This window comes from Daphnia pulicaria, chromosome 2, assembly GCF_021234035.1.
Source record: "Daphnia pulicaria isolate SC F1-1A chromosome 2, SC_F0-13Bv2, whole genome shotgun sequence".
Taxonomy (NCBI): domain Eukaryota; kingdom Metazoa; phylum Arthropoda; class Branchiopoda; order Diplostraca; family Daphniidae; genus Daphnia; species Daphnia pulicaria.
In genome coordinates, this window is record NC_060914.1 from 10542277 (window position 1) to 10563526 (window position 21250).

The 21250-nt window shown below is 39.7% G+C and overlaps 5 long non-coding RNA genes across 18 annotated transcripts; 3 read left to right on the plus strand and 2 right to left on the minus strand.

Annotated features, from left to right (window-relative positions):
* The first annotated feature begins 1607 nt into the window (after window positions 1-1607).
* LOC124326682 lies at window positions 1608-5695 on the plus strand. Of its 7 annotated transcripts, none has more exons than XR_006915633.1 (9): window positions 1608-2344; window positions 2414-2444; window positions 2774-2836; window positions 2898-3866; window positions 3951-4554; window positions 4652-4747; window positions 4838-4939; window positions 5156-5278; window positions 5388-5427. It is a non-coding gene; the product is annotated as an uncharacterized LOC124326682 (long non-coding RNA). The 7 variants fall into 7 exon arrangements; XR_006915629.1 differs by lacking the exon at window positions 4838-4939 and having other exon boundaries at window positions 1611-2344; window positions 2898-3491; window positions 3658-3866; XR_006915632.1 differs by lacking the exon at window positions 4838-4939 and having other exon boundaries at window positions 4652-4782.
* A 3-nt stretch (window positions 5696-5698) lies between these two features.
* LOC124326675 lies at window positions 5699-7701 on the plus strand. Of its 3 annotated transcripts, none has more exons than XR_006915606.1 (7): window positions 5699-5802; window positions 6058-6198; window positions 6291-6448; window positions 6533-6728; window positions 6796-6935; window positions 7118-7313; window positions 7418-7701. It is a non-coding gene; the product is annotated as an uncharacterized LOC124326675 (long non-coding RNA). The 3 variants fall into 3 exon arrangements; XR_006915607.1 differs by having other exon boundaries at window positions 5713-5947; window positions 7511-7701; XR_006915605.1 differs by having other exon boundaries at window positions 5714-5947.
* Window positions 7702-9477: 1776 nt separating this feature from the next.
* LOC124326705 lies at window positions 9478-11230 on the plus strand. Its single transcript, XR_006915712.1, has 5 exons — window positions 9478-9646; window positions 9707-9921; window positions 9981-10085; window positions 10154-10374; window positions 11184-11230. It is a non-coding gene; the product is annotated as an uncharacterized LOC124326705 (long non-coding RNA).
* A 1616-nt stretch (window positions 11231-12846) lies between these two features.
* LOC124326677 lies at window positions 12847-14851 on the minus strand. Of its 2 annotated transcripts, none has more exons than XR_006915609.1 (7): window positions 14748-14851; window positions 14352-14492; window positions 14102-14259; window positions 13822-14017; window positions 13615-13754; window positions 13237-13432; window positions 12847-13132 (listed from the first exon to the last, which is right to left on the minus strand). It is a non-coding gene; the product is annotated as an uncharacterized LOC124326677 (long non-coding RNA). The 2 variants fall into 2 exon arrangements; XR_006915608.1 differs by having other exon boundaries at window positions 14603-14833.
* Window positions 14852-15122: 271 nt separating this feature from the next.
* On the minus strand, window positions 15123-18947 carry LOC124326683. Of its 5 annotated transcripts, none has more exons than XR_006915638.1 (9): window positions 18206-18947; window positions 18106-18136; window positions 17714-17776; window positions 16684-17652; window positions 15996-16599; window positions 15803-15898; window positions 15611-15712; window positions 15272-15394; window positions 15123-15162 (listed from the first exon to the last, which is right to left on the minus strand). It is a non-coding gene; the product is annotated as an uncharacterized LOC124326683 (long non-coding RNA). The 5 variants fall into 5 exon arrangements; XR_006915636.1 differs by lacking the exon at window positions 15611-15712 and having other exon boundaries at window positions 16684-16892; window positions 17059-17652; window positions 18206-18643; XR_006915637.1 differs by lacking the exon at window positions 15611-15712 and having other exon boundaries at window positions 15768-15898; window positions 18206-18946.
* Window positions 18948-21250: the final 2303 nt, after the last annotated feature.

Here is a 21250-nt window from a genome sequence, read left to right on the forward strand (position 1 = left end):
ACAGTTGGTTTCTTCGATTGTAAATCCATAATCACGTTTTCCAAGTTGGAAACTGTTTCCTTCTGATTTTCAAATGAAGAGCAAAGTGATTCAAGATCGGACTGGGCTTGTATCAATTTCAAAGCAAGATCTTCTTTCTCCTTCGTTAGACGTAAACAGTATTCCTCCAGTTCAGAAATCTTGACGTGACTGTCACGTTCCATTTGAGCTTGTTGGTGACACAGAAGTTTGTTTTCGAGTTTCGATTGATTTAACTCAGCAACTAATTCATGGTGTGAACGGTTCAAATCATCAAGTTCTTGGTGGTGTTTGTGTTGCTTGAGGATTGAAGACTTCTTCAATAGGTTATTCTTCACACGCAAGCTGTCGCGAGCCAATGACGCTGATACGAGTTGTTTTTTGAGTATTTTCACGTCATCTTCTCGTTCTCTATCTCGTTGCACATGTTCCTCCAGTTCGGAAATCTTCAAGTGAAGTGTGCGTTCCGTTTGGGCGTTTTGGTGCCCCAAAATCTCATTGTGGTGTTGAGATTCATTCAACTTAGTAATTAATTCATCGTTAGAATTTTTCAGGTCTTTTATTTCTTTTTCGTGTTTTTGTTGTTTCGAGACAGAAGATTTTCTCGATTGAGTGTTCTTAATTCGCAAATTTTCGCGAGCCAATGACGTAGTTACGAGTAGTTGTTTGAGACTGTTAACTACAACATCATCAGGTTCATTCGACTGTTGTCTGTCTACTTGCACTTTAAGGTGTTGTTCGTTGTGCAAATTTCCCGCGACAGAGGTAACAGTCGGATGTGTTTTGGATCCGGTCGGATCTCGTTCGAGAGACACACGGTGGTTATGTGTGTCCGTCGACGATCCTGGTAGAGAGACCGGTAAAAGCAGGCGTGGATCTTCTGCGATGGTAAAATTCGGGGAAATGGGTACCATCCATTTGAAACAACGGATGGCCCAATTTGGGAAAAGCCAGTCAGGGAAATTTCTGTCGTCCGATCTGGGATGTGCCTCAAGGGACATTGGGGAACCGGGTTGTGAGTCCGGTTGCAGACGTGGAGCTGCGGGGACGACAGTATTCGGGGAAGTAATGGAATCCTCCAGGTGGAAGGAGGGAATCCATATACGCAAGAAGAAGGCAAGGAAATTCGTTGCAGGAATCATTTTGTTTTTGTGGGAACAAAATTGAAAGCTTGAATATCTTGGTCAGATTTTCGTGCCCTTATATCAACTCGGAGCACGTCAACACTATTGGCACTCGTTCATTGGACTAGTTAACTTAAGTTTAAAAATACATTTTCAAGTTTACACGGAAGAAACTATGATGGTTTGGTTCATTTTATTTTTCCAAACATTATACAATCAATTTTTTTATTAATTAGCGTCAAATTAATTTCAGAAATTAAGAAAACTGTTGACGGAACACCGTTTGACAACCTTGAACGACCTTGAATGTGTTGTCGGCGAATTCGATAATCTGCGATAAGGCATAGTTAACTTTGGTTTAAAAATACCTTTTCAAGTTTACACGAAAGAAAAAAAGATTTCTACGTTTGTTTTATTTTTTCAAATATATTACACTCATCTTTTTCATTAATTATTATCAATTCCAATCAAATAAATTAGATAACTGTTGGACTCAACACCGCTTGACTACCTTGAGTGTGTTACGTTACGTCGGCGAATTCGGTAATCTAGAAGTGTAGCTCCGCCCATTTTTCAGAAATAGACGATCGTGCACTAAGTCCCCCTAATTTAAAATTAAATTTGTTTTAATTCAGTTAGTTATGTTTTAAAACATTTATTTTTCCCTACCACATATTAGAGATTTATAAATAGTGCCGGGGGAGTGGAATACGTTATCGCTAGATGGCACTGTACAGTTTCAAGTTTATGAATTCTTTGTTTTATTTTTACGAGCATATTACATCCTTTTTTCTCGTTAATTATCATCCAATTAATAACTAAATTTGAGAAAACAGTTGTCTGAAGCCAGACCAGATTGAAAACGTCGACGAATTCGGTAATCTAAGGAACGTTGAAAAAGGGTTGAGCAGACGAAAACAAAGTTGTCTGCCAAGGCGGTGTTTTGGCATGGTTTTGGTGAATCTGTGCCGACTTGAACTCCGAACGTGTTACGATTTCACCTGACTTAAATCATAAATAGTTTTAGGAGAATATTATACCTGCTTGAGTTTGCCTGCCTCACAGGTTTCCTCTGAGTAGCTAGTTTAGTCATGCTCGTATGTGTTTTACTGTTTTGGCATTGAACAAATGCACCAATTGACATTGACTGAAATGCAGAAAAACTTGTAATGCCCATTCCGTTCTCTCACAAGTCACAAGAAGTAATTCCAATATAACTTCCAAAGAAAAACAAAAAATTTTTTAACTAAACAACATCATTTCATTTGCAGGACATAAATGAAGCGTTGACGTCACTTGGAGGTAATGTTTTGATTAAGTGTGCAAGTTTACCTTTATCTAACATTGAACTTAAGATTTTTCTCAAAATTTTGATGGTCTTTAAATTTTTTATGGTGTCTATCTGTGATTATACTGTCGCGTTTCGGGGCCGTTTAGCTGCATTTATTTGAAAATTGGGAGGGATATTTCCTGCCTGTCAGTTGCTTGTTTAAAGTTTCATAGTGTCAGTGATATGAGGCGGTTCATGTTTACTGATATAGTTTATGGTGTTTCAGATTCAACAGGGTCAGGTGATATGGTCTGTGTTATCTGTTATGTTGATTCTTTACTGATTGTTCTTGTTGATTTAGGTTATGGGAGTCGGTATGACGTTATTGGGGCACTAGGATCTAGGATGTTTGCTTGTGTATGAGGTACTCGTGGTTTGGGTTGTCCAATTTCTAGTTATTCTACTAGTTTTTTACTTCTTGTTAGATGGGCCTGTATCATTCCTTGTTGGACAGATTAATTGTGAGGGCCTTGGATATGACCAAATGCCAATGCTGACTGGTGATGATGGCTCTTTTTCGACTTTTTGGCTGACATTTTTCTTTTTGGTGTGAAATGCTTGGAGCGGATGGAGCCCTGGCTCTTCTGTGAATCAGCTCAACTGATGGTTTGATTCTACATAAAACAGAATAGGCATTTCAAACTTAATTTCAAACTTAATTTCAAACTTAATTTCAAACTTAATAACGAAATCACGGTAATTGGTAAAATCTGACATGATAAGTGGCCTAGTGTAATATTTGTGAGTAATCGTTTGTCTAGAATAAAACACATCGCGTCAGTATTGCAATGTACAAACTGTTATTAAGTTTTAATTTTTATTGAGACATGCTCTTCGACTTGTCTCCTCAGTAGATTTTTCAAATGCTTAGTCATCTTAATTACAAATTGTTGACATTTTCATTCTGTTTTCAGGCCCCCGCCGCAATTCCATGGTGGTAGCGAGAGATTGCTGAAATTCAACACTATTAATACATGATGTAGTTAGATAAATTACAAGTGCGCATATCTAGATTAGATGTAAGCTTACATCTATCTCTATGTTCAAGAGACAATTTCAAGTGTATAGTATATACTGTACACTCTTCACTGATAACTGTTTAATCAATCTTTTAGATCATAGACGTCAACCTCATTGATGACACAAATTATAAACAAGGTGACTTAATTTTTGTTTTATTTACAGGTACTAAATTGGAATGACAAACTTTATGAGAAGTCTTGTCCTTTCAAGAAAAAGGATATCAGAACATTTGGATACCCAACCTTCAACTTTTGGTTGCAGTTCAGGACTGAGACTAACAAGTCCAGCAAAATCATCGCTTAACAGCTGACCCTGACGGTGCCAAGCAAACACCATAAGCCGAAGATAAAGACAACGTAAAAGTTCCCAAGGTAAAAAACATTTTTGTAGTTCAAGTGTAAATAGTGTTTGCTTCAATTCCGCTTGAATATTACGATGAATTAATTTATATCTAGTCTAAGGATGTCTGTCGTGGCAAACTGATTGCGTAGCAACTGGAGAAAGTGTTTGTCGAGCAAACGAACTGTGATGTCGAACTCTTGTTAGAAGACGAGGAGGTAATCGGAGGCCATATTTCCATCTTGGTTGCCAGAAGTCCCGTTTTCTCTGCCATGTTTTACCACAACCTTCAAAAATCCATGACGTGCAAAGTCTTCGTCCAAGACATCCGGCCACAGATTTTCAAAGAGATGCTACAGTACATTTACTCCGGCCAGACTATGGCTCCTTTGATGGACGCCATCGCTCAACCTCTGTTCGTACTTTCAGTCAAATACGATATCGAGGACCTTAAAGAAAAGTGTGTCCATTATCTACTGAAAAGCATCCGGACGAGTAATGCAGTTGACTTGTTGGGGGCAAATCTTCATTCGGTGGATAAAATCCAAGAATCAACTCTTGACTTTGTGGCCATAAATTTCAAAATCATTTGTCAGTCCAATGAATGGGAGAACTTGATGAAGAACTATCCGGACTCAAGAGCTTGGATTCCTGGTGGCTCGACGTTATGTAGCTCTTTAAGAGATACGCCAGCCAAAGAGTTCTGTATAACTTTAAATGGTCAGACATTTGTCGTTTATTTGTGCAATGTTAAATGTTTGAAGCTTCATCGATATTAAAGACGATTTTTTTTTTACTTAAATTATGTGCGTTCCAGCGGTTCCAGCGTCACCACCAATATCCACAATTCCACATGAGTTCACGATCCTTGCAACAACAACACGTACAGCATGATACTGGACACTTAAGCAAGGTATTGGCCTTACTCTGAATCATTAGATTTCTAAGGTAATTAGAAATCCCATTAAACTTTTATTCTTCCACGGTTGACTGCTTCGTGCAGATTTGCTTTTTATCAGCACGGTCAGCTAGTGTGGCATCCGTGAATAGTGATTTTGACGAAATCTTTTTTTTTGTGGTTCTTATTGCCAATCGATAATACGCTGTAAGTGAATCACATTTTATTCTTGAGAAATTAACAGTATCTTTTGTACGAAGTGTGATGGTAACCAGTGACGTAGTTGTCCATTTAGTCCAGTATTAACATTTTTACAACTTTTGAGAACTTATTGACCCAGATTCAGAAAAGAGGTTTCTAAAAAGGCTCAACTGTGTGCACATCATTAAATGAATATAGATTAATCATGTGTTTGAAATTTAGCTAAGGTTGCAGAGAAATATTTAAAAAATAGCCGACTGCTGTCCTTCAAACGGTTCGAAATGGAAGATTTATTCATTCACCGAAGAAACGAGTCAAATGACTCAGATGTCAATTGGTTAAAAAGTGAGTTTTAAGCCGTAACCATTTGGTATTCATTTTGATGTATTCATTTTGATGTATTCATTTTGATGTATTCATTTTGATGTATTCATTTTGATATTGGCTGTTGTAGACCCATCCCCAGCGACGTCAACCTGCAGAAGGAAAGGCCAGTTTCCTTCACGCTCGAAGGTCATGGAGATCATTACGTAAAACGTTAGTTTTTTTTTAATTTGGTTATTTGTATGTTTTATCTATATTTTATGTGCTGTAGAGGTTGGGTGCATGTCCTTCCCGCTCGAAGGTCACGGAGATCATTACGTAAAACTTGTCATGCAGTGGTGTAAGAGGTTGGGTGAGAATGAGACGTGTTACATCCATTTTGTTTTGTTTTTAATATTGGTTGTTGTAGACCCATCCCCAACTACGTCAACCTGCAGAAGGAAAGGCCAGTTTTCCTTCAATCGAAGGTCATGGAGATCATTACGTGTCATGCAATGGTGAAGAGGTTGGGTGAGAACGACACGTGTTGCACCATTATCGAGCAGGTAAAATAGCCGCAAGGCTTAGGGGTGAGGGTGAGAAAAATATCGTAGAAAACGAGAGAGAAAATGCCATAGAAATCAGTCGAGTGAGGATCTCCGACACGGCAACAACTACTTTCTTCGTCGTAATATCAGTTCGCAATCATGGGTAAGTATTCAATTTTATATCGAGCCGTGAATCAATTCTATTTTGTTTTTAGTTGTATGTATATTACCAGTTATATTCGAAAACTAATTTACAAATCCTTGATTGTTTAGTTGATAATGGCGTTGGGTTGCTGTTGGGTGTTGTATCGTTTATGCCGAGCACGAGAGCGATAAGGCGATAGAAATCCATCGGGTGAGCATCTCCGACACGTCAACTGCATTCTTGGTGTTATTTCCAGTATTCAATCACGGGTAAATATTTTGTACTATTACATGGAGTTTTGTATCCATTTCTACTTCCTTTCTATGTATTAATATGCCCGTAATTATTGAATATTGTCAAGTAAACTATGCCGTCGTGCTGCGCTACACACTACAACTGATGCTGCTTCGAGCTACTATACCGAAGTATTATTCTTCCTCGAGCTTCGCTACTAAAGCGCACGGGTGCTACACCAGCGAGTCTCCCGAGTACTACTCTGCTCCCAGCTACTAAACTGAGGTATCTGAGTATTAACCTCGTGTTGAAGAATCTAGTCAAGTTATTTGACGCAAGTTGCTTAATGTGAAAATTTCTTACATTTAGTCAAAAGTAACGGACTGAAGATGCTAAAAGTTTTTGCTGAGGACGGTAGTAGGTCGAGTCCTCCCTAAATACTTGAGCGAATGGACAACCGAGAAGTTGAATGCGGAAAGTGTTGATGTGTTGCCCAAAGCTAATGTTGAGGGTGCAAGCTTGGAAGACAACAAGGTCCCATTGACCTTAAAACAATGGTCGAAAGGTAAACAGTTATTTCAATACATGTTTTGTTAGCGATGTTAATTAAAATCTAAAAATTATTTCATCAGGTTTAAACTGACCATGTTGTCGTTGCTGTCGGTTTGAACGCAAACACGGATTTGGCTGTCGCTTTTGGTTTGGAAATTGATTCGAATTTTGGTAGTTGTCGAGTCAATGCCGAGTTTGAAGCAGATCAAACGTCTGGTTGGTAAGAATCCTTGAACATTTTCATTTCATATTAATTTTAATACAGTGTGTGATTAAAACTCAACCAACATTGACTGCTCTGATATTGCTAGATAGTATATGAAGTTTTTGTAAAGTAATTTTACACCTTTGGTGGTAAATTTAGATTCTAATTTTTGGTTTTGGACTTGATTTTTTATTAAGCCAAAGATGCTGCCTGCTTTCATGATATCAAATTGGATCGTCGTCGTGTGGAACATCATGACCACGCTGTTGTATCAGAGCGATTGGCTAGAGAGCATATGATTGGCAATGCATGCATGCAACATGGGTGAAGGACTGCAGCGCAATATTTGTCACTATCTGCATTCTTCGTCGTATTTTCAGTACGCAATCATGGGTAAATATTCTATAATCTAGAGTTTTGTATCAATTTATATTTTTTTTTCTATTTGTTAATATGCCAGTTATTGAATATCAATGTTCTAATAATTTACCATCTAGTTAACTATGGCGTCTTGCTGCTGTATGTTGTATCGTTGATGGCTGGGTCAGCCATTGGTGTACCGATGTCTCCTGGGTATTGCAGATACCAAGCCGCAACGCCGCCGCCTTACTGCACAACAACACACGCAACAACCGGTTACCACACCACCAAGGCTGCAGAATATTATACCACAACTTATGATGCCCCGAGCTACTACATTGAAGCCCTGAAGTATAACTCTGCCCCGAGTTGCCTCAACAAAGAGGCTGAGTACTACACCGAGGTTTCCAAGTACTACACCATCAAGGCATCGGAGTACTACACCACCAGGGCATCGGAGTACTACACCACCAGGGCACCGGAGTACTACACCACCAGGGCACCGGAGTACTACACCACCAGGGCACCGGAGTACTACACCACCAGGGCACCGGAGTACTACACCACCAGGGCACCGGAGTACTACATCACCAAGGTATCGGAGTACTACACCACCAGGGCATCGGAGTACTACACCACCAGGGCACCGGAGAACTACACCACCAGGGCACCGGAGTACTACACCACCACGTATGCTGTCCCAGCCTTTTATACCGAGGTTTCCAACTACTACTGTGCCTAGCTACTACATCGAAGCTCCAGCTTATTACACCACCAAAGTAGTAGAGTATTACACCGAAGCGCCCAAATACTATCTGCCCGAGCTGCGAAATACAACTGCGGCGGCCCAGTACTACGTAGCACCTACTTATTACACAGTGGATGGTCCTAAATACCACGTTGAACCGAAATACTGCTTTGAGTTTCCAGTTTACTACATCACAACCTACGCTGCCCCTAGCTACTAAACCGAAACCGCCAAGTACTACACCGAAAAGGCCGAATATTACCCAAACCCAAGTATAACTCTGCTCCAGCCAACACCAAACAGAGGATCCGGTTTACTACACCACCAATGTCCCTGAGTATCACACTGCAATCTACGCTAGCCTTAGCTACTACACTGAAGATCCAAAGTATTACTCTTTCCCGAGTTACTACACCATTAAAGCATTTGAATATTACACCAAGGCCTACGCTTCTTCAGTTTGCTTGAGGGAGGCTCCTAAATACTAGACGAAATTTCAGTTTGATTTAACTGTGTTCAGATTTTTCGGTCATATCATACTAGTCACTGATATTGTTGTTGTTCTTATATGAGAAAATAAATTTTGTATTGAGGGTAATCGTCTTGTAAGACTTCTCTGAACACCTCCAAGCCATTGCGATGGGTCCTAATTTCAAATGTGGTGGAAGTGACTTGCTCTAGTCGCTCTGCATTCGGAAATTTTCTGGTGCTTGGAAAAACTCCATTTTCAGGTTAAGTTACGAAAGACTGTTACAGGTTTACTCTAAATTTGTGAAGTTTTATTTCAACTCAAGTCACTTAACTATTACTTAAAGTAAATGTAAAACTTTAAAGTTGTAAGAGAAAACTTGATAAGAATTGCTTTACTGTCCCACCTCCACCCACAATTCCACCACATTTTACAGTCACATAAACATATACATACATACACTTAAGTTAACCCGTTGGCTGCCACGCCATACAACCCGTAGGTTGCTCTCTACTACTCTACGCGCCACGTCTGAAGGATCCGTGACCAAAGTGGGACTTGCCATTGCTGACAAGTCCGGGCTGACACGGTGACAGGAGAATCCATCACCGCATCGACAAGGGGGAAGTCCCTATAGTGCATTGCCTTAACAGGCGCCTTGCGGCAAGTTTTGGGCTGGTACGACTTTCCGATCCCGCGGCATGAAAACCACGAGACCGAACAGCGCACGCAGCCCGTGCAAAGGAGCTAGGGGAGAAAAAGGCGTGGCAGACAACGGGTTAACTTACACAAACACAAACATATTACCAACAACACCGAGATTTGAATCCAAAGTTGGTTGCAATTTTATTAAAAATACCCGACAATAGAACTCCACCGACAATAGAACCCCAATATTTAATTTTTAATTTAAAATATCCGATAATAGAACTCCAGTGCTCGACAGTAGAACTCGAAACGCGACAATAGAACTCCGATAATTTAAGCTGCGACTGTGCAACCAATTTCAAAACTCATTACTAGATATCGCCAGTGTTGCCTTTGTTGTTGTTACGTCGTTAAACGAGGCAAAAATGGCGAAACAAATTGTAGCTAATTAATACTTATATTCCTCAGATTTCATATACCAAATTGAACTTCGTATTATAAGTAGGTTTATCTTGACCTAATTTCCTTATTTTTATACCAACTTATTTCTTCAAATTTTAGATGCATACTGTCAGTCATTCCTAAAGTTGACTTAGCGCTCAGTCACTTTCCCTCCAATAGACCCATCATGTTGTCAAAAGCCTAAAACTCATGTGTGAAGCTCACATATCGTGGAGTACAAATGTGTGGAGACAAGATATTTCTCCGTTACTGCTACCACACCAACCACGTCAAATGCCTTACTAAATTCAGCACCATTCACCCATATGATAAAGGTAATTGTCAATATAACCTATCACCACGCTACTGCAATACTTCACGACAATTTCTTTAGTATCAGAAAATTTACCTCAACTTAAGGAGTAAGGCTGTTGGTTGCTGTGATTTCCATTTTTGTGGTTTTTTATCATGAAAATCTTCAGTATGCTTCTTAGTATAGGTAAAGATTGAAATGCTTTATTAACTATTATATTTTCAATTCATTAATGCATTACATTTTTTTTACAGAGCACGTAATAGATCCTTAAGCCAATGCTGACCTTTGTCCATGAAGGAAGAGGGACATCCAGCAACGTTCTGCTCCATCCTTATCTTCCCGACGTACGCTCATCTAGCTTCACTGCTTTTGCTGCTACAACTTGTCTTACTTCACCGACGAGTTGGAACACTTAGTGGTCGCTACCCTTTGCTGTTACACACCTGCAGTTACTCACCACGGTTATGCCCAGGTACCCGACAATTGACTTACTTTCGTAGATAGTCTACTAATAATCTAGTTGCGTTAAACTCTGTCTGTGTAATAATTCCAAAATCAGGCCCTTCTTGCGCGCAAACAAAGTTTTACTTGGGCGTTTCCTTTTTCTAACGCTAGATGGCTTTTTGAAAATTTGCAGCTGTCAAAACAGTCAGTTTCAGTTACTTTGCACATCTTTTTAAACATTTATTGGCAGTTATTTTGTTGAAATATTTAGTGATAACTAATGATAACGATTCCCCCAACAAAGCTCACTTGTTAGAATTTCGATATTTGATTTTTTTTTCTACTTCCGGTTTACTCATTTCAGTCAGTAGTTTAGTAAATATTGATCTGACGCACAAAAGAACCACATATTCGTGATCCTCGTAAAATTTGTGGTAAAGTTCATGTTCTGTTTTTTACGTACGCGTACTTCCGGTTTCGAAAATTTTCCTGAACTATGTTCAGGAAAATTCTCGATTTTGGCCAAATTTTGGATTTCGTTTAAATCACACCTAATCGACCCCAAATTTCATGGAGATCACGAATATGTGGTTTAATTTTACGACCGCTCAATGGTTGAGGCGCTGTGGTTACTTCCGGTATACTTCCGGAATTTAAAAAAAGACTAGCAAGTGAGCTTTGTTCTGTTTACTGTTCTCAACATTGCAACCTTGATTTAAACTTTAAAAAATTGCATATTTAAATATTTGAGCTAAAACACCGTATTATTGTTTCTATCTGTATTATGTAACTTTTATTGGCATGTCACTAAATAAGAATTTTTTTCTCTTTAATCAGGTAATGCAGAAGAGACGTCGAGAAGATGGACATCAAAACATCGCCGGTATCTCCAAAACGTCAGCGTGGATCATCATTTGTTGTTGGTAATATGTTTGTGTTTGTGTAAGTTAACCCGTTGTCTGCCACGCCTTTGTCTCCCCTAGCTCCTTTGCACGGGCTGCGTGCGCTGTTCGGTCTCGTGGTTTTCATGCCGCGGGATCGGAAAGTCGTACCAGCCCAAAACTTGCCGCAAGGCGCCTGTTAAGGCAATGCACTATAGGGACTTCCCCCTTGTCGATGCGGTGATGGATTCTCCTGTCACCGTGTCAGCCCGGACTTGTCAGCAATGGCAAGTCCCACTTTGGTCACGGATCCTTCAGACGTGGCGCGTAGAGTAGTAGAGAGCAACCTACGGGTTGTATGGCGTGGCAGCCAACGGGTTAACTTAAGTGTATGTATGTATATGTTTATGTGACTGTAAAATGTGGTGGAATTGTGGGTGGAGGTGGGACAGTAAAGCAATTCTTATCAAGTTTTCTCTTACAACTTTAAAGTTTTACATTTACTTTAAGTAATAGTTAAGTGACTTGAGTTGAAATAAAACTTCACAAATTTAGAGTAAACCTGTAACAGTCTTTCGTAACTTAACCTGAAAATGGAGTTTTTCCAAGCACCAGAAAATTTCCGAATGCAGAGCGACTAGAGCAAGTCACTTCCACCACATTTGAAATTAGGACCCATCGCAATGGCTTGGAGGTGTTCAGAGAAGTCTTACAAGACGATTACCCTCAATACAAAATTTATTTTCTCATATAAGAACAACAACAATATCAGTGACTAGTATGATATGACCGAAAAATCTGAACACAGTTAAATCAAACTGAAATTTCGTCTAGTATTTAGGAGCCTCCCTCAAGCAAACTGAAGAAGCGTAGGCCTTGGTGTAATATTCAAATGCTTTAATGGTGTAGTAACTCGGGAAAGAGTAATACTTTGGATCTTCAGTGTAGTAGCTAAGGCTAGCGTAGATTGCAGTGTGATACTCAAGGACATTGGTGGTGTAGTAAACCGGATCCTCTGTTTGGTGTTGGCTGGAGCAGAGTTATACTTGGGTTTGGGTAATATTCGGCCTTTTCGGTGTAGTACTTGGCGGTTTCGGTTTAGTAGCTAGGGGCAGCGTAGGTTGTGATGTAGTAAACTGGAAACTCAAAGCAGTATTTCGGTTCAACGTGGTATTTAGGACCATCCACTGTGTAATAAGTAGGTGCTACGTAGTACTGGGCCGCCGCAGTTGTATTTCGCAGCTCGGGCAGATAGTATTTGGGCGCTTCGGTGTAATACTCTACTACTTTGGTGGTGTAATAAGCTGGAGCTTCGATGTAGTAGCTAGGCACAGTAGTAGTTGGAAACCTCGGTATAAAAGGCTGGGACAGCATACGTGGTGGTGTAGTACTCCGGTGCCCTGGTGGTGTAGTTCTCCGGTGCCCTGGTGGTGTAGTACTCCGATGCCTTGGTGGTGTAGTACTCCGATACCTTGGTGATGTAGTACTCCGGTGCCCTGGTGGTGTAGTACTCCGGTGCCCTGGTGGTGTAGTACTCCGGTGCCCTGGTGGTGTAGTACTCCGGTGCCCTGGTGGTGTAGTACTCCGATGCCCTGGTGGTGTAGTACTCCGATGCCTTGATGGTGTAGTACTTGGAAACCTCGGTGTAGTACTCAGCCTCTTTGTTGAGGCAACTCGGGGCAGAGTTATACTTCAGGGCTTCAATGTAGTAGCTCGGGGCATCATAAGTTGTGGTATAATATTCTGCAGCCTTGGTGGTGTGGTAACCGGTTGTTGCGTGTGTTGTTGTGCAGTAAGGCGGCGGCGTTGCGGCTTGGTATCTGCAATACCCAGGAGACATCGGTACACCAATGGCTGACCCAGCCATCAACGATACAACATACAGCAGCAAGACGCCATAGTTAACTAGATGGTAAATTATTAGAACATTGATATTCAATAACTGGCATATTAACAAATAGAAAAAAAAATATAAATTGATACAAAACTCTAGATTATAGAATATTTACCCATGATTGCGTACTGAAAATACGACGAAGAATGCAGATAGTGACAAATATTGCGCTGCAGTCCTTCACCCATGTTGCATGCATGCATTGCCAATCATATGCTCTCTAGCCAATCGCTCTGATACAACAGCGTGGTCATGATGTTCCACACGACGACGATCCAATTTGATATCATGAAAGCAGGCAGCATCTTTGGCTTAATAAAAAATCAAGTCCAAAACCAAAAATTAGAATCTAAATTTACCACCAAAGGTGTAAAATTACTTTACAAAAACTTCATATACTATCTAGCAATATCAGAGCAGTCAATGTTGGTTGAGTTTTAATCACACACTGTATTAAAATTAATATGAAATGAAAATGTTCAAGGATTCTTACCAACCAGACGTTTGATCTGCTTCAAACTCGGCATTGACTCGACAACTACCAAAATTCGAATCAATTTCCAAACCAAAAGCGACAGCCAAATCCGTGTTTGCGTTCAAACCGACAGCAACGACAACATGGTCAGTTTAAACCTGATGAAATAATTTTTAGATTTTAATTAACATCGCTAACAAAACATGTATTGAAATAACTGTTTACCTTTCGACCATTGTTTTAAGGTCAATGGGACCTTGTTGTCTTCCAAGCTTGCACCCTCAACATTAGCTTTGGGCAACACATCAACACTTTCCGCATTCAACTTCTCGGTTGTCCATTCGCTCAAGTATTTAGGGAGGACTCGACCTACTACCGTCCTCAGCAAAAACTTTTAGCATCTTCAGTCCGTTACTTTTGACTAAATGTAAGAAATTTTCACATTAAGCAACTTGCGTCAAATAACTTGACTAGATTCTTCAACACGAGGTTAATACTCAGATACCTCAGTTTAGTAGCTGGGAGCAGAGTAGTACTCGGGAGACTCGCTGGTGTAGCACCCGTGCGCTTTAGTAGCGAAGCTCGAGGAAGAATAATACTTCGGTATAGTAGCTCGAAGCAGCATCAGTTGTAGTGTGTAGCGCAGCACGACGGCATAGTTTACTTGACAATATTCAATAATTACGGGCATATTAATACATAGAAAGGAAGTAGAAATGGATACAAAACTCCATGTAATAGTACAAAATATTTACCCGTGATTGAATACTGGAAATAACACCAAGAATGCAGTTGACGTGTCGGAGATGCTCACCCGATGGATTTCTATCGCCTTATCGCTCTCGTGCTCGGCATAAACGATACAACACCCAACAGCAACCCAACGCCATTATCAACTAAACAATCAAGGATTTGTAAATTAGTTTTCGAATATAACTGGTAATATACATACAACTAAAAACAAAATAGAATTGATTCACGGCTCGATATAAAATTGAATACTTACCCATGATTGCGAACTGATATTACGACGAAGAAAGTAGTTGTTGCCGTGTCGGAGATCCTCACTCGACTGATTTCTATGGCATTTTCTCTCTCGTTTTCTACGATATTTTTCTCACCCTCACCCCTAAGCCTTGCGGCTATTTTACCTGCTCGATAATGGTGCAACACGTGTCGTTCTCACCCAACCTCTTCACCATTGCATGACACGTAATGATCTCCATGACCTTCGATTGAAGGAAAACTGGCCTTTCCTTCTGCAGGTTGACGTAGTTGGGGATGGGTCTACAACAACCAATATTAAAAACAAAACAAAATGGATGTAACACGTCTCATTCTCACCCAACCTCTTACACCACTGCATGACAAGTTTTACGTAATGATCTCCGTGACCTTCGAGCGGGAAGGACATGCACCCAACCTCTACAGCACATAAAATATAGATAAAACATACAAATAACCAAATTAAAAAAAAACTAACGTTTTACGTAATGATCTCCATGACCTTCGAGCGTGAAGGAAACTGGCCTTTCCTTCTGCAGGTTGACGTCGCTGGGGATGGGTCTACAACAGCCAATATCAAAATGAATACATCAAAATGAATACATCAAAATGAATACATCAAAATGAATACATCAAAATGAATACCAAATGGTTACGGCTTAAAACTCACTTTTTAACCAATTGACATCTGAGTCATTTGACTCGTTTCTTCGGTGAATGAATAAATCTTCCATTTCGAACCGTTTGAAGGACAGCAGTCGGCTATTTTTTAAATATTTCTCTGCAACCTTAGCTAAATTTCAAACACATGATTAATCTATATTCATTTAATGATGTGCACACAGTTGAGCCTTTTTAGAAACCTCTTTTCTGAATCTGGGTCAATAAGTTCTCAAAAGTTGTAAAAATGTTAATACTGGACTAAATGGACAACTACGTCACTGGTTACCATCACACTTCGTACAAAAGATACTGTTAATTTCTCAAGAATAAAATGTGATTCACTTACAGCGTATTATCGATTGGCAATAAGAACCACAAAAAAAAAGATTTCGTCAAAATCACTATTCACGGATGCCACACTAGCTGACCGTGCTGATAAAAAGCAAATCTGCACGAAGCAGTCAACCGTGGAAGAATAAAAGTTTAATGGGATTTCTAATTACCTTAGAAATCTAATGATTCAGAGTAAGGCCAATACCTTGCTTAAGTGTCCAGTATCATGCTGTACGTGTTGTTGTTGCAAGGATCGTGAACTCATGTGGAATTGTGGATATTGGTGGTGACGCTGGAACCGCTGGAACGCACATAATTTAAGTAAAAAAAAAATCGTCTTTAATATCGATGAAGCTTCAAACATTTAACATTGCACAAATAAACGACAAATGTCTGACCATTTAAAGTTATACAGAACTCTTTGGCTGGCGTATCTCTTAAAGAGCTACATAACGTCGAGCCACCAGGAATCCAAGCTCTTGAGTCCGGATAGTTCTTCATCAAGTTCTCCCATTCATTGGACTGACAAATGATTTTGAAATTTATGGCCACAAAGTCAAGAGTTGATTCTTGGATTTTATCCACCGAATGAAGATTTGCCCCCAACAAGTCAACTGCATTACTCGTCCGGATGCTTTTCAGTAGATAATGGACACACTTTTCTTTAAGGTCCTCGATATCGTATTTGACTGAAAGTACGAACAGAGGTTGAGCGATGGCGTCCATCAAAGGAGCCATAGTCTGGCCGGAGTAAATGTACTGTAGCATCTCTTTGAAAATCTGTGGCCGGATGTCTTGGACGAAGACTTTGCACGTCATGGATTTTTGAAGGTTGTGGTAAAACATGGCAGAGAAAACGGGACTTCTGGCAACCAAGATGGAAATATGGCCTCCGATTACCTCCTCGTCTTCTAACAAGAGTTCGACATCACAGTTCGTTTGCTCGACAAACACTTTCTCCAGTTGCTACGCAATCAGTTTGCCACGACAGACATCCTTAGACTAGATATAAATTAATTCATCGTAATATTCAAGCGGAATTGAAGCAAACACTATTTACACTTGAACTACAAAAATGTTTTTTACCTTGGGAACTTTTACGTTGTCTTTATCTTCGGCTTATGGTGTTTGCTTGGCACCGTCAGGGTCAGCTGTTAAGCGATGATTTTGCTGGACTTGTTAGTCTCAGTCCTGAACTGCAACCAAAAGTTGAAGGTTGGGTATCCAAATGTTCTGATATCCTTTTTCTTGAAAGGACAAGACTTCTCATAAAGTTTGTCATTCCAATTTAGTACCTGTAAATAAAACAAAAATTAAGTCACCTTGTTTATAATTTGTGTCATCAATGAGGTTGACGTCTATGATCTAAAAGATTGATTAAACAGTTATCAGTGAAGAGTGTACAGTATATACTATACACTTGAAATTGTCTCTTGAACATAGAGATAGATGTAAGCTTACATCTAATCTAGATATGCGCACTTGTAATTTATCTAACTACATCATGTATTAATAGTGTTGAATTTCAGCAATCTCTCGCTACCACCATGGAATTGCGGCGGGGGCCTGAAAACAGAATGAAAATGTCAACAATTTGTAATTAAGATGACTAAGCATTTGAAAAATCTACTGAGGAGACAAGTCGAAGAGCATGTCTCAATAAAAATTAAAACTTAATAACAGTTTGTACATTGCAATACTGACGCGATGTGTTTTATTCTAGACAAACGATTACTCACAAATATTACACTAGGCCACTTATCATGTCAGATTTTACCAATTACCGTGATTTCGTTATTAAGTTTGAAATTAAGTTTGAAATTAAGTTTGAAATTAAGTTTGAAATGCCTATTCTGTTTTATGTAGAATCAAACCATCAGTTGAGCTGATTCACAGAAGAGCCAGGGCTCCATCCGCTCCAAGCATTTCACACCAAAAAGAAAAATGTCAGCCAAAAAGTCGAAAAAGAGCCATCATCACCAGTCAGCATTGGCATTTGGTCATATCCAAGGCCCTCACAATTAATCTGTCCAACAAGGAATGATACAGGCCCATCTAACAAGAAGTAAAAAACTAGTAGAATAACTAGAAATTGGACAACCCAAACCACGAGTACCTCATACACAAGCAAACATCCTAGATCCTAGTGCCCCAATAACGTCATACCGACTCCCATAACCTAAATCAACAAGAACAATCAGTAAAGAATCAACATAACAGATAACACAGACCATATCACCTGACCCTGTTGAATCTGAAACACCATAAACTATATCAGTAAACATGAACCGCCTCATATCACTGACACTATGAAACTTTAAACAAGCAACTGACAGGCAGGAAATATCCCTCCCAATTTTCAAATAAATGCAGCTAAACGGCCCCGAAACGCGACAGTATAATCACAGATAGACACCATAAAAAATTTAAAGACCATCAAAATTTTGAGAAAAATCTTAAGTTCAATGTTAGATAAAGGTAAACTTGCACACTTAATCAAAACATTACCTCCAAGTGACGTCAACGCTTCATTTATGTCCTGCAAATGAAATGATGTTGTTTAGTTAAAAAATTTTTTGTTTTTCTTTGGAAGTTATATTGGAATTACTTCTTGTGACTTGTGAGAGAACGGAATGGGCATTACAAGTTTTTCTGCATTTCAGTCAATGTCAATTGGTGCATTTGTTCAATGCCAAAACAGTAAAACACATACGAGCATGACTAAACTAGCTACTCAGAGGAAACCTGTGAGGCAGGCAAACTCAAGCAGGTATAATATTCTCCTAAAACTATTTATGATTTAAGTCAGGTGAAATCGTAACACGTTCGGAGTTCAAGTCGGCACAGATTCACCAAAACCATGCCAAAACACCGCCTTGGCAGACAACTTTGTTTTCGTCTGCTCAACCCTTTTTCAACGTTCCTTAGATTACCGAATTCGTCGACGTTTTCAATCTGGTCTGGCTTCAGACAACTGTTTTCTCAAATTTAGTTATTAATTGGATGATAATTAACGAGAAAAAAGGATGTAATATGCTCGTAAAAATAAAACAAAGAATTCATAAACTTGAAACTGTACAGTGCCATCTAGCGATAACGTATTCCACTCCCCCGGCACTATTTATAAATCTCTAATATGTGGTAGGGAAAAATAAATGTTTTAAAACATAACTAACTGAATTAAAACAAATTTAATTTTAAATTAGGGGGACTTAGTGCACGATCGTCTATTTCTGAAAAATGGGCGGAGCTACACTTCTAGATTACCGAATTCGCCGACGTAACGTAACACACTCAAGGTAGTCAAGCGGTGTTGAGTCCAACAGTTATCTAATTTATTTGATTGGAATTGATAATAATTAATGAAAAAGATGAGTGTAATATATTTGAAAAAATAAAACAAACGTAGAAATCTTTTTTTCTTTCGTGTAAACTTGAAAAGGTATTTTTAAACCAAAGTTAACTATGCCTTATCGCAGATTATCGAATTCGCCGACAACACATTCAAGGTCGTTCAAGGTTGTCAAACGGTGTTCCGTCAACAGTTTTCTTAATTTCTGAAATTAATTTGACGCTAATTAATAAAAAAATTGATTGTATAATGTTTGGAAAAATAAAATGAACCAAACCATCATAGTTTCTTCCGTGTAAACTTGAAAATGTATTTTTAAACTTAAGTTAACTAGTCCAATGAACGAGTGCCAATAGTGTTGACGTGCTCCGAGTTGATATAAGGGCACGAAAATCTGACCAAGATATTCAAGCTTTCAATTTTGTTCCCACAAAAACAAAATGATTCCTGCAACGAATTTCCTTGCCTTCTTCTTGCGTATATGGATTCCCTCCTTCCACCTGGAGGATTCCATTACTTCCCCGAATACTGTCGTCCCCGCAGCTCCACGTCTGCAACCGGACTCACAACCCGGTTCCCCAATGTCCCTTGAGGCACATCCCAGATCGGACGACAGAAATTTCCCTGACTGGCTTTTCCCAAATTGGGCCATCCGTTGTTTCAAATGGATGGTACCCATTTCCCCGAATTTTACCATCGCAGCAGATCCACGCCTGTTTTTACCGGTCTCTCTACCAGGATCGTCGACGGACACACCCAACAACCGTGTGTCTCTCGAACGAGATCCGACCGGATCCCAAACCCATCCGACTGTTACCTCTGTCGCGGGAAATTTGCACAATGACCATCTTAAAGTGCAAATAGACAGACAACAGTCGAATGAACCTGATGATGTTGTAGTTAACAGTCTCAAACAACGACTCGTAGTTACGTCATTGGCTCGCGACAGTTTGCGAATAAAGAACACTCAATTGATGAAATCTTCTGTCTCGAAACAACAAAAACTCGATAAAGAAGTAAAAGACTTGAAACTTTCCCACAATGAATTAGTTTCTAAGTTGAATGAATCTCAAAAGCAAAACGAGATTTTAGGGCACCAACACGCCCAAATGGAACAAACACTTCACTTGAACATTTCCGAACTGGAGGACAGTTGTTTACGAATAAAAATACTCGGAAAAATATGTGTATCAGCGTCATTGGCTCGCGACAGCTTGCGTGTAAAGAACAACCTATTGAAGAAGTCTTCAATCCACATGCAAAAGAAAAACCAGAAAGAAATGGATGATTTGAACCGTTCTCACCAAGAATTAGTTGCTAAGTTGAATCAATCGAAACTTGAAAACGAACTTCTGTGTCACCAACAAGCCCAAATGCAACGTGAAAATGAGATCAAGATTTCTGAACTGGAGGAAAAATGTTTACGACTAACGAAGGAGAAAGAAGATCTCGCTGTGAAGTTGATACAAGCCCAGTCCGATCTTGAATCACTTGGCTCTTCATTTGAAAATCAGAAGGAAACAGTTTCCAACTTGGAAAACGTGATTTTGGATTTACAATCGGTGAAACCAACTGTGCCGAACGCAACCTCTCAGGAAACTCAGAATGAAACAAGTCAAATAACAACAGTTCTGCCTTATTCCCTAACGAAAAACTACGATCGTGCATTTCTGATGCAGAGAAAATCTTTTGGCATCAATAAACCCGAATGTCTTCCTTCTGAGATTGTCCGTAAAGTCACAATGGGCATGAGCTCATCCAAAGTTGAACCACTATTACCACCAAGAAGACAGATAAAGCTGTTCGATACGAAACCATCAGAGCGTGTCGTTGATACATCAAAAGTGTGGCAGCCAAGAAGAGCGACGCCCGTTGCAGCCACTGTCACATCAACAACAGACGTAATTCTCAACACGGTACGTGGTATATTGAACAAGATGACGCCGGCCAGCCACGAGCGATTCTTGGCAAAGATTCTAGCTCTGGAGATCAATAATGAAGAGAGGCTATCTGGAGTAATTAAACTTTTTTTCGAAAAAGCTATAGATGAGCCCATTTATGCCGCCACGTACGCTCAGATGTGCCAGGCATTGGCCACCAAACAAGTCGTCTCTTCAACCGACCCAACACAATGTGTTTCATTCCGAAAGTTATTACTTTCTCGCTGCCAAAAAGTGTTCCAGAAGGATAGCGATATCCTGATTGATGTTGACAACAAGAGGAAAGAAGTACAGAAGGCTGAAACGAAAGAGAAGAAGAAACTTCTTGAGACGGAACTCATTTCTCTCATAGACCGGAACC